The sequence below is a fragment of the Pezoporus flaviventris genome, unplaced genomic scaffold (genome assembly GCF_033815535.1).
Source record: "Pezoporus flaviventris isolate CSIRO_AGI_PZ_B2104156 unplaced genomic scaffold, CSIRO_AGI_Pfla_v1 ptg000007l, whole genome shotgun sequence".
Taxonomy (NCBI): domain Eukaryota; kingdom Metazoa; phylum Chordata; class Aves; order Psittaciformes; family Psittacidae; genus Pezoporus; species Pezoporus flaviventris.
In genome coordinates this window covers 81709140-81721606 of record NW_026892555.1, presented here as the reverse complement: position 1 = coordinate 81721606, position 12467 = coordinate 81709140, and positions in this window count along the sequence as shown.

Genomic DNA, 12467 nt, shown 5'->3' with positions numbered 1-12467 from the left:
TTGTGAATTTAATCTTTTTAAAGCAGGTGGTGACAATAAAGACAGTTTTGCTGGCTGAAGTAAGAGTGTACTCTGAAGGAATATTGGATGTACTTTCAGAAGCTTTGGAGTGTGTAATGATGTATGGATACATAATGTACTGCAGCACTGTCCTTAAAATAAGGATAAACCTTGATACAACTTAACATTACAACTCAAAAGGGAGTAGATACTTGGAAGCAGTATAACTTTCATCCATATGTGTATTTCATGCTATTGGCGTTAGAGCATTTTTTGTTAGTATTGTAGTCTAGTGTTGTAAACTGCCCCCTGACTTTGCTTTAAATTTATTGAGTTTTTTAACGCAATGCTGAAGGTGAATAGATGTCAGGAATGATACATTAGCTAATGTTGAAATGTATCAAGAAATTGAAGGACAGTTAGTTAAATGCAGCTGGACAGCAGGAAAATAAAGGACAGTTCTCAAAGTGTCACCTAGAATTTCATGGTTGTCAGTCGTCAAAATAAAATGCCAGTGTGCCTATAATGGGGACTCTAATTATATACATAAGAAGAAAGCTGATTTTCTATTTTGGCTCTTAGAGAAAATCTCTTTCTCTTCATATATATATCTTTCACTATTAACTCTTCTTATAGCATATGTATAGGAGTCATCTGCACTAAGCTTATATCGGAGCACTGAGTATGAATACTTGTATTTAAAATACTCCTTTAAGTCTATGATATAGTTTAATTGTAATTAGTTGGTGTTTTCTGCTGTAATGCAAGATGAATTAGACTTACGTAGTCATGATTCTGTAAGAAGATTAAATTAAATCTTTTTCATTTTCAATTGCTTAGGAGTAAATATGATTATATTATTACTGGCAATTATTAGATATTACTTCTACTCTAGGTGTAATGTTAATTGCATTAGATCTCACAGATAGTTGCAGTCCTACAAATTGTGTGGGTTGAAGTTCCTGAGAAGTCAAAGGAATCAGCAGTAGTTATTAAGCTAAATGTCTCTAGCTGAAGTGACTTAATAGGTGACTGGTGGCTACAAAATATTATACAACCTTATCTCTCTGATGATTACTACGTTTGTCAGGATCTACTCATCTCCACTGTGCCCCAGTCCATAAAGACTGCAACTTGGACCTAGTACAGGTCCTGTTACTAGCAGCAGCGAGGCGCTGCCCGGGCGTCCTCTGTGCGCAGCGGCCGGTGCTGCCCGCTGCCGGACACAGCCGGTCCCAGCCGGCTCCAACGGCCCCACCGCAGGGCAGAGCTGAGCCCCTCAGCCACGGGCGGGCTCCTCGGGGAAAGCCTGGGTAAGGAAGGGCAAACGGTGCCCGGCAGCCAGGGCTGAGGGCCCTGAGGGTGAGAAACAGCCCTGCGAGCCCCGAGGGCAGAGCGGGAGGAGGGCAGGAGGGGCTCCGGGGGCCCGGCAGAGATGCCCCTGCGGCACTGGGAGGGATCCCGGTGGGGCAGGGTTTTACGTGCAGCCGGTGCGAAGGACCCAGGCTGGAGTCGGGAAAAGCGTGAGGAGGAAGGAGCGGCAGAGAGGAGCAGTTATGGGATGACCACAGTCCCCGATTCCCCACTCTCCTGCGCCATTCGGGGCAGGCAGCTGGGGCTAGGGGGTAATGGATGAAGGAGTTGTGGATGAAGGAGTGAAGTTGAAGCTGAGAAGAAGGGGAGGGTGGGGGAGATATTTTAATTCTTGTATTTTTTTTTTTCTCACTATCCAACTTGATGATAATGTTTCCCAAGTCAAGTCTGTTTTGCCTGAAGTGATAACTGATAATGGATCTGTCTGTATTTATTTTGACCCTTGATAAGCTTTTCCATCCTGCTTAACTCCCTGATCAAACAAACTAAACCACTTCCAGGGCTGGAGTCCTTGCAAGTTTACTGCAGTGCAAAAGCTTTACTACACTGCCAGTTTCAAGGCTGTGAGAACCTGTAAATGCTTCGCTACTCAGCAGTGCTCACACAGGTGTCCTTGGTGAAGTGGGATATGTTGCAGTAACAAGCCAATAATTTGCTCTTGTGGCCAGTAGTCAAACTGCTGGTGTCATGTTAGGATTGGCAGGTATTTCTTGTGCCACTGGTTTTATCCTTACAAGAGGTTCTGCCTATATTTATCTTCCAAGCAGAAAGTTCAATCAAGGAATTGTTTCACAGGGTTATGGATACTGGGTTATTTTTTCTTGGTCCCCTCATGAGTCAGTTCTTCCAAAGACTTTTAGCAGTCATGATAGATCTGCACAGCATTGGCCAGGGGAACATATACTGGCACATGTCAGGCTCTCTGTGGGATAGGTGGCAGAAGGTATGATGTAGATTAGATAGTAGGAAAAAATTATTCACTATGACAGTGGTGAGACACTGGCGCAGGTTGCCCAGGGAAGTTGTGGCTGCCCCATTCCCAGAAACGTTTAAGGCCAGGCTGAATGGGACTTTGAGCAACCTGGCCTAGTATGAGCTGTGTCAGGGACATTGGAACTAGCTTTAAAGTCCCTTCCAAACCAAACCATTCTATGATTTTATGATTATAGCAAGACCTCCACTGCTCCTTTTCCCTTTGCTTTCATATTCTGTAGATGAAGTGGGAAATAAAATGGCCACTGCTAGCATCAGTACTTACCTGATCTATGGGGAACCGTAAAAGGCTTGAAGGTAGGTGGTTGTTAGCCATGTGCTATTTAAAAGTGAACCCTAGATGCAGGCACAAGTGACTGCCAGATTTTTTCATTGACAATCTCTCAGCAGTACTGTCAGGTCAGGAATGTAGGGGCTTCCTTACTCGACTGGTCTGAGTGTAACACTTTTTTTATGCACTTATCCCCATGTGTAAATTTTAGTAGGTGTTGACAACCTTGTGCTGGTATGAATTTTTTAAAGAGTTTGACAAGATACAGTATCAATTACCCAGACCTAGGGTGGGGAAATAATTTGGGGCCTGTCCCTGACTGGCAGTGAAATGGTGTTCTAAATGAATAGGTGGTATATAATTTGTGACAGTGTTTTTGTAGAAGGATATTATGTGCGAATGAAAAGGAGGAGCAAAATGTGTGGGGGAATGGTGAAAGATGTATGTTAAGGCCAGTACTGCTTCCGGAACCATCTGTATTTGTTTCAGCTGCCTGAAGGGGGTGCTGCAGAAAGGCACAGTCGTGACAATTCCTGACACCCCGAACTCTGTGTAGTAGACGGTCCATAACCTTTTACGAGTGGTTACTGAGCTACCTCCCTTAGTACACACAACGACCTCTTCCTACCTATTGGCTTATGTCTTGACTTACCTTTGGTTTTTTACTGCTCTTCATGGCTGTGACTATGTAAACAGACACAATTGAGCTAATGTTCCTAGAGGGAAATGATAATAAAGATGTTTATGCCTATACAGAAATTGTATATTAATTCTATTTTGAGTTCAACTTCTTCATAGTGCAGCAAATTTGTAACAGGAAGTTCTTTAGCAATGCTAATGTAGAGCTCTTGAAAAAAAAACCCACCTTATTTAGACCTTTGAAAACTGACATCTTTAAGTTAAATATGCTTAGCTTTAATCTTCCTACAGAAATGTTCAGCTGTGAAGTAATTTGATTGATTTACACATCTTAATAGCAAACCTATTATCATGTCAGTCAGGACTTTCCATGTTTTCTTTTCTTTAAGCAAGTAAAACATTCCAAATTAGGTTTAGTTAAAATATTGGCAATAAAAAGTGGATAAAAACTTGAACAGCTGCAGTTAGTACTAGAAGGTTTATCTTAGAATTTTCCAAAATTATTGTTCAGAAAAACTTAACTACTTCATCTGAGTTCTTCTTCGGTTGTATGGAATACAATGTTGAACTATTTCTTTCCTGTAAAAGTGAAAGACAAAACCTTGACATTTTTACTTCATTGACATTAGAGCCAACACTCATCCTCAGTTGTGTTTGTTTGGGGCTTTTTTGTTTGTTTGTTGGGGTGGTTTTTTTTTGGGGGGGGGGTTGTTTTGTTGTTTTTGGGGGGTTGGGTTTTTTTTGTTTGTTTTGTTTTGTTTTTTTACTATTCTCTCAAACTAAGTGCAAAATAATAGTCTGGTAAGATGCAGACGGTTCTACTACTATAATATTTGTAGTAAAAGGTTTTCAGGATTTTTTCACTATTATGTACAACTGATTGTGTGTGATACACCCAAGCTAAATTCATGTCTCCCTTTCTGAACTATGAGAAAGCACAGAGCTGTGCCTCAGCACAGCTCATTAGATCATGTCCTAACCATGTGTTGAACTTGATTTTGAAGGACAGTGAACAGTCTCACCTGGGTCTAGCTAAGAGTTTAGGTAGATGGTTAAGACACTAGGTTTGCTCATTTAAAAAAAAAATAAAAAAATGTTTACATTCTGTGTTGCTTTGAGTTCCAGTAACTGTAAAACTCTTAAAACTTTACATTAGCTAATACTTTAATATTCTTTGCTTGTGGTAATACTTTGTTGCCAAGCAGTTTGATTTGATTTTTAAACATGGTACTCACAGTGTGGTTTTGAAACACTTTTATATTCAAATGGGGAAAAAATATATTTTAAAAGTTAATAGGCATCTTGCATATGCTTTTAAATCTTAATTTTCTTCATCTGTGCCCCTTGGGTTCACCATGACGTTGGCAAATATAGTTCTGTTTTGCATTTTGCTTTTGTTTGGTACAGTGAAGTTTTAGGAAAATCATGTGGGTGACTGAAGAATTTCAGATGCTGTTTCATTGCAGATGGAAAACACTTTACAAAATGTAAACTCAGAGATTATGATCTGATCTTGTTTTTTAATTGCAAGGAGCCATTTTAGTGGAAGCAAAAATGTGCTCCATCTGGTTTAAAGAAAAAAAAGTCAGTCTTAATATCAACACATGCTTAATTCTGCTCACACAGATAATTATTTTATTTTTTTTATCACTGACAGTGGTCAGTGGTAGATGCCTAAGGAAAGAGACAGGGCAACTGCATAGTCATAAGTTTCCCAAGTCCCAGTTGTGCAGTTGCAAGCACTTTCTGACTAAGAATTTTGTGAGGTCATGTCCCTGTTGCTATTTTAATATCATTAGTAATTTTCTTTCCCTCGCTGAATGTATCTAATTGTTTGTGTTGAAGCTCCCAATAGTTTGAAAAGGTTATGGTTCAAAGGCATGGTCAGGAAATTTACATAATAAGCACACACACTTGCTTTGTCTAAGTATGTCAACCTGGAGTTTTCCTGAGTTATTAGGGACTAAAATTTAAAACAAAAAATTAAATCTAAGTTTATCAAAAGAAATAATAATTTGTTCAACACTGTAATTTGGAGCTGAAAGTCAAAGAGCTGATGCCTAATATGCTTGTTATAATTTGAATTTCTTTCACCTGACAAGACTTTTTTGGGGGTTGGAAAGAAACTTAGCTATTCTTTCCTATATAGTCTCTGTGGAATCCAGAGGAAAATGGAAATGGGGACATTTAGCTGGAAGATTTTTGCATACAAAATAAATGGCAAAGTTTTAAGGGCTCATGTATTTGAATACTATAATCAAAATGTCATTTAATGCAAATTGAAAAAGTAGTATCAACACAGAATTATAAATTTGACAGTGAAGTGCCTTTCATGGATAAATAGTTAAAGAAAGGTTAAGATATTGCTGTCTCTATCATGCTTCTGCTTGCTCTTCAAAGTTCCTGCTATTTCAGTTTGGTAAAAAAATAGGTGACAGGTGGTGGGGTAATCCTGTAATCCTTTTTATTTTATTTTTATTTTTTTATTTAAGATATAGGCCACCAGTTTTCAGTATTCTGCAGATATTCCAATATATCATTGTCCTCTTAAAAGGGAGAAATAACCATCCATGTAAAAATATGCAGTCAAGAAATTACACTTAGCCATTAAAAGAATATTCAGTCAAATCACTTTCAGTGGGAAGTGAAAGGGGTTTTATTTTTAAGCTTGATAAAATGTGTATTTTAAGATCTGAAAAGCAAAGAAGACCCATCTTAATTTTGCTGTAATGCATTCACTGGAAAAGGGCAACATTAAGATACATTTATATGTTCCATCTGTGCTGAATTTTCCTCATTGGATGAAAGATTAAAATAAATGAATCATAGAATCATTTGGGTTATAAAAGACCTTTAAGATCATCAAATTAAGCCTTAAACCTAACACTGTCAAGCCCACCATTAAACCATGTCCCTAAGAGCACATGTACACATCTTCTAAATACCTCCAGGGGTAGTAACTCAGACGCTTCCCTGGGCAGCCTGTTCCAATGCTTTCAGTGAAGAATTTTTTCCTAATTCTTCCTAATATCCAGTCGAAACCTCCCCCAGTGAAACTTGAGGTTTTGCTTGCTACTTGGGAGAAGAGACTTGACTCCTACCTCTCAACCATGTCCTTTCAGGTAGTTGTAGAGAGTGAGAAACCTCCTTTCTCCATGTTGAGCAACCTCAGATCCCTTGTAAGACTTGGTCTCCAGACCCTCTCCAGCTTTGTTGTTGATCTTGGACACACTCCAGCACCTCAGTGTCTTTCCCGTAGTGAGGGGCCCAGAACCAATCACAGTAGTCAAGGTGCAGCCTCACCAGTGTTGAGTACAGGGGGACAGTCACTTCCTAGGCCTTGCTTGCCACACTATTTCTGATGCAAGCCAGGATGCTATTTGCCTTGGCCACCTGGGCACAAGCTGGCTCATATTCAACTGGCTGTTGACAAATACCGCCAGGTACTTTTCCACCAGGCAGTTTTCCAGCCACTCTTCCCAAAGACCATAGTGTTTTGCAGGGTTGTTGTGACCCAAGGGCAGGACCCAGCACTTTGCCCTGTTGAATCTCATACAGTTGGCCTCAGTCCATCAATCCAGGCTGTCCAGATACCTCTGTAGAGCCTTTCTATCCTCAAGTACAGCAGTCCTACCCAGTTTGGTGTCATCTGCAAATATGCTGAAGGTGCACCCTATAATCTCATGAAGATCATTGGTAAAGATATTAAACAAAACTGCCCCCAGTACTGAGCCCTGGGAAACACCACTTCTGACCAGCTGCCAACTGAATTTAACTCCATTCACCACTACTACTCTTTGGGCTCTGCCGTCCAGCCAGTTTTTCAGACAGCAAAGAGTACACACAAGCACACACATCCAAGCCAAGCAACCAGTTTCCTCAGGAGAATGCTGTGGGAAACCAGGGACTAAAGTCTAGGTAGACAACATTCACAGCCCTTCCTTCATCCACTAAGCAGGTCATCTTGTAGAAGATCAGGTTAGTTAAGGAGGACCTGCCTTTCATAAACTGTGCAGACTGGGCCTGATACAGGTTGTTCTGTACATGCCAAGGTGATTGACTCTTGTAACCTTTCCTGTCAGCTTGAAAAGCAGCATAAAAGAAACAGGATAATTTGTAATGGGAGGTGAGAGAGAAGAGGCTAACAGAGCAACAGTCAGCCTATGGTTTGACACTGCTGGCTGCCATCCCACAGGTATGGCAGTCTCTGCCTGTGGCTGATGGCATAATCTCCCCATGGGTTGCCTAGAGCAGTGTGCACCCACCTAGGACAAGGAGTGTGGGGTGCAGCAAGCAAGGACCCACACTTCAAGGAGGTGTGTGGGGGCACTTATGAAGTGCTCTGTCACAAGGATGCGCATTAACAGGTGCTAGGAAGCAGCAGAAGTACACACACAGCTGGAGCACTCATGTGTCCCATAGGAGTGGTGTGCAGTCAGGGAATCCACAGTGTTGCCTAGTCAGGAGGTGTTCTGGTAGACCACACCACTAAGTGGAGGTTGTGTGCATGTAGCTGTGGGACTAGAACTGTTTGTAGAAGGGTATAGAGACATTGTCACTTCAAAACAATAACACAAAGATCAGAATAGGTAAGAATTTTCTGCTGCGTAGATGTATTTTTAGATGTAGCTTGTGTACGTATGCAAGAGCTGGATAGCATTGAAACCTTTATAATCACTAGCAAAGCATTTGTTAGTGTTGTAGAGGCAGTGATGAGATTTTTAACCCTGTTAAAATCTGCTGCACAGCTGTGTGTGAGAATCTGGACTTGACAAATTAGGTGCTTACTGTGTAAGAAATGCAAATGAGTTCAGCTGCTACCTCTTATAAATATTTACTACTTAGCAAGAAGTACTAATAATACACCACTTCCCAGAAAGGTGCATAAACCTTTAGTCAGCTTGTTGTGAACTGTAGACTCTAGCATTACAAGTACTGTGGTTCCATGAAGAGTGTTTCAGTACCTCTGATTGTGTTGGCTGACTTATGATAAATGCATGAGTAAAAAACCCAACTAAAACACCTAGAACATACACAGATCATGGTTTCAGTTAATTATTTAATGTAGTATGTTATTTTTGCAGTCTGCATGAGGCAGTGCATAAAAGAACAATCAGTGGAAAGAAGTAAATAGGAACAATGGAAAATTAAATTGTAAGGTTTTGCATGGGCAAATTGTGATTGTATGTGACAAGCATGGTATCAGGAAATTAAGGAATATTAGGAAAGTGAGAATGAATTTTACTGTACATAACCTGAAAAAAATCTTAATATTCTATAATGTGCAATAGGTTTAAAAATACCTTTAAATATCTTCAAAGACTAATCTTACTGAATTTTCAGTAAGTTCCTAAATATTGACAGTATAGTTATACAAAAGAAAAACAAGTGTAAAGATCACAACTTCCACAGGTGCTTGAGCTAACTGCTTTGATAAATGCTTTCCTCATTAAAATATATGTGGTTCTTTTTTACTTTTCTTCACCCATGACTTTGTATTTCTTATGATTTGTACAACTTTTTTTTTTTTTAATTTTCCAGTGTACTTCCTTTAAATGCTTTCAAACATATGTGCTCTTGTGAGACCTCACTTGGAGTACTGTGTGCAGTTCTGGTGTCCTCAACATAAAAAGGACATGGAACTGGTGGAACAAGTCCAGAGAAGGGCCACGAGGATTATCGGGGGGCTGGAGCACCTCTCATATGAAGATCGGCTGAGAAAGTTCGGGCTGTTCAGCCTGGAGAAGAGAAGGCTGCATGAAGACCTCCTAGCAGCCTTCCAGTATCTGAAGGGGGCCTATAGGGATGCTGGGGAGGGACTTCTCATTAGGGACTGTAGCGATAGGACAAGGGGTAATGGGTTAAAGCTTACACAGGGGAAGTTTAGATTGGATATAAGGAAGAAGTAAGGGTGGTGAGGCACTGGAATGGGTTGCCCAGGGAAGCTGTGAATGTTCCATCCTTGGCGGTCTTGAAGGCCAGGTTGCACAGTCTTGGGTGACATGGTTTAGTGTGAGGTGTCCCTGCTCATGGCAGGGGAATTGGAAGTACATGATCTTAAGGTCCTTTCCAATCCTAACTATTCTATGACTCTATGATACTATGATTCTATATAACACTTTATCTGTTTTACTTCAAAGAAAACAATCTTTGAATGGCCAACACCCAACATGGACTCAGGTCATGGAAAACTTACTATTTGCTTTAGTCAATGTTATTGTGAGTATTGCACCACAATGAGTGAGTCTCAGAATGTGAAGTTCTGATGTTATTTTTGCTTTTGGGGACTGTGCTCCTTTTGTCATAACATTATGGTGATGTTTTTGTTTGTGTGCATCTGTCTCTAACCTTTTAATACTGGACAGTACTTGCTTCACACTAGTTAATATGATTCTTCTCTGTTGTCACCTATTTCTAAGAGAACGTGTCCTGAGTGGTTCTACTTCCACCCAGAAACAGTGTTTAAGGCCAGGTTGAACCGAGCCTTGGGCGACATGGTCTAGTGTGAGGTGTTCCTGCCCATGGCAAGGGGTTCGAAATAGATGATCTCAAGGTCCTTTTCAACCCTAACCACTCTATGATTCTATGAATCAAAAAGTCAGAATTCATTGATTTTTGCAAGAATCATGCTTGGATTTTTTATTGGCAACTCACTGTTTTCCTGTTAATATAATGATGTGTCTACTTTATAAATGTAAGTATATACCTTGGAGTATACATTTGCCTTTTAAAAGATCTGATAGGTGGTGGCTGAAATGGTATTCTTTTCTGGTCAAACATGGAATGCTACACCCAAACATCCATGGCTGCAGGCCCCGGAACACTTTCATTTTTGTTCTTTTTAAAATTCCATAGGAACAAGCCAAGCATTTTTCAAATGCTGATGAGGGAAGATGAGGGAAGTATTCGAGGGTGTTATGTCTCTTAAAGAGCATAAAGGAATTTTTAACAGAATCTTGGTGTTGGAGACAAAGAAAGTCTGCAATTGAGCAGTTTGTAAATAATGCCAGTATCATAACTAAGTGCCATACAGTGGAGAATTTGGCATCTTTCAGATTAATTGGTAAGAGCTTGCAAAAGGTGAGGAAAATGAAATTTCATGATTTCTGTAGTAGTCTTTGTCTTAGAAAAAGTCTTGGTTGCTCAGAAATGGTTTGCAGGAAAGCTGATGTCAAGGGCCAACAAACTTGAGTGATCTTTCCATCACACTACAAAGCACAGTCAGTGTCAGAAACTGAGGTAAAGAGTGAAAAACATAATTTACCAACCTGTCCTTTCTCCTTTATTCTACATAATGAGCAAACCAACAGAAGGCCTTAAGATTCTAGGACGGAAGGTAGAATAACTGACAAAATACTTCTGTCAGTTTTTAAAATGAAATAAATCATAGAATCATAGAATAATTAGGGTTGGAAAGGACCTTAAGATCATCTAGTTCCAACCCCCCTCCCCTGGGCAGGGACACCTCATGCTAAATCATATCACCCAAGGCCTTGTCCAACCTGGTCTTGAACACTGCCAGGGATGGAGCATTCACAACCTCCCTGGGCAACCTATTCCAGTGCCTCACCACCCTAACAGGAAAGAATTTCCTCCTTATATCCAATCTAAACTTCCCCTGTTTAAGTTTTAACCCATTACCCCTCTACCTATCACTACACTCTCTAATGAAAAGTCCCTCCCCAGCAACCCTATAGGTCCCCTTCAGATACTGGAAGGCTGCTAGGAGGTCTCCATGCAGCCTTCTCTTCTCCAGGCTGAACAGACCCAACTTCCTCAGCCTGTCTTCATACAGGAGGTGCTCCGGTCCCCTGATCATCCTCGTGGCCCTTCTCTGGACTTGTTCCAGCAGTTCTATGTCCTTTTTATGTTGAGGACACCAGAACTGCACACAATACTCCAGGTGAGGTCTCACAAGAGCAGAGTAGAGGGGCAGGATCACCTCCTTCAACCTGCTGGTCACACTGCTTTTGATGCAGCCCAGGATACGGTTAACTTTCAGATCTTTAAGATGGTCTCGAACCAATTCCTCTCCTACAGTGGGCGCAAGGTCTTCATTCTCACAGTCCCTGCATCTGCCTTCCAAGACTTGGGTGGTGTGGTCAGAGCCTTTGCCCGTGAAGTCCGAGGCAAAGAAGTCATTCAGAACATCAGCCTTCTCCAAATCCCTTGTAGCCAGTTCTCCCGAGAGCTTCCTGAGGGGGCCTACATTCTCCCTAGTCTGTTTTTTATTTGCTATGTACCTGTAGAATCCCTTCCTGTTATCCTTAATACCTCTAGCTAAGTTTAATTCTAACTGGGCCTTAGCTTTCCTAACCTGATCCCTAGCTTCCCGGACAATATGTTTTCAAAATAACTTTACATATTTCTGTAGATCACAGAACACCCAGACCTCTTCTGTTTATAAAAACAAACCCAGTGAAATGCATACATTCTAAGAGTTATTTTGATATATTTCAAGTTGGGGAAGACAAGCGAGCAAAAACAAATGTAAAAATGTTATATATTCTGCTGTGAGATGTCCCAAGAAGTTTTATCAAAGCTTTATCAAACAACTGAAGCATTTTTAATAAGTCTGAATAACTTAAAAATTATTAAGCTTAAATCTTTAAATTTACTTACAGCTTTTTATTATCATTTTGTTATCTCAAAAAAGATATTAAAAAAATCTGAAAAATGAGACTTTCGTTGCCCATCTGTGTAAATGTAGCCTCCTTATGGCTACTCTACTTAAATGTTATAAACCATGCTTCTGCTTGAAGATGAATGTGGAATCTGCACTTAGTGAATGACATTCCATTAATCAGAATACAGAAAGCAGTGTTTTTCCACCAGTGGCATGTAATTCTCTGGAGACAAGATACAGGAAATATGCTTTGACAGTGATGAGAATATGGAATTCATCTTTATCATAACACATATTCAGCTTGGCCACTCAGTTCTCATCCTGCCATATTCTTATTTTGTTTTGCTCTTTTGGAACACTTGGAACACTTTCAACTCATCCAGCTTGCAGGAGAATGTGATTTTACTTCCATACTGCTAGACAGAGCACACAGATGTCATGCAAACAGAAAAATTTAGTGTAGATATTCCCAGAGCATGTGTGATGAATGGAGGGCTAAGAGAATCCTGAAGTTCTTGATAGATGTTTTAGGAATTCGTGCTCATTAAAACTTGGTCTAACACA